The following is a 1116-nucleotide window of genomic DNA, read 5'->3' on the forward strand; positions in this document are numbered from 1 at the left end:
AATTATCTGAGTCGGAGGTGCAGATTTGTAGACTACTTCAGTATTGCGGGCATCATATCAAAGTTTGCAGAGTTCGAGAAGGCATCAGATCAATTGGGATTCAACTGGGGAGGGCTTGTCAGTTTCAGTTTCCTCGGAAAAACGCCGCGTCGGAATGACAAGAAGGTGTTGTTGGTTGATGTGGACAGGGTGTACGCCCCAATGATGTGGGGAAAAGATCATTGGGTTGGTCTTGTGATCAACTTGACATGCAGACAAGTGGAGATTTTGGACTGCAACATTCCCCTTAATGAGTCCGATAATGAGGTGAACAAGCACATGGCTTATCTTCTACGCGCATTGCCTCATGTCTTAGCTGCGTTTTCGCCTCCTTCCGATAGTAGTCATCCTGAAGAAGAACAAGCATTTTCATGGGTGCGTCCAGACAATATTTAATTCAACGAAAGGTCTGGCGACTGTGGACCATGCGCGGTCAAATTTCTGGAAATGCATGCAGCAGGACTCCTATGAGGATATGGGGCAGATTGATGACAAAATGGTGGACATATTCCGTCAGAAATACGCGATGGATACTTATGAAGAATTTATTGGAAACGCAAAAGTTCAAAACGATGGTTGAAGACGTGTATACTGCCTGCTTCATTTCGTTTGTTAAACCGAATTGTTAACGGTTATTGTATCTTTTCATTTATCCAGACACTATAATTCAAACAGATCAGTTTATCTTTGAAGGTTTTATATCGTATTTCTTATATATTTAGGGTTTAGGGTTTAGGGTTTAGGGTTTAGTGTTTAGGGTTTAGGGTTGCATGTTTAGGGTTTAGGGTTATTAGAGTATAATATCCATGCAAGATCTCACCATAGTGTGTTATTTATTTGTTTCAAAGGAAAACAATTTCAGAAGTAGTTGGTGTTTTTACTGTTTCATTTAATAAGTAGGAACCCTAATAAATATTAGTGTAAAATTTAAAAATTGATTGCAGTAACTATTTCTCTGAGTGTGTTAGGTACAAAATGTGGGAGAGGACAATAACTTTCCTAGTAACTCATAAAACTCCTTTGTTTATTTCTTTATTCTATATATACATATTCAATGCTTCTGATAAACATCTCCAA

The sequence above is a fragment of the Brassica oleracea genome, chromosome C3 (assembly GCF_000695525.1).
Source record: "Brassica oleracea var. oleracea cultivar TO1000 chromosome C3, BOL, whole genome shotgun sequence".
Taxonomy (NCBI): domain Eukaryota; kingdom Viridiplantae; phylum Streptophyta; class Magnoliopsida; order Brassicales; family Brassicaceae; genus Brassica; species Brassica oleracea.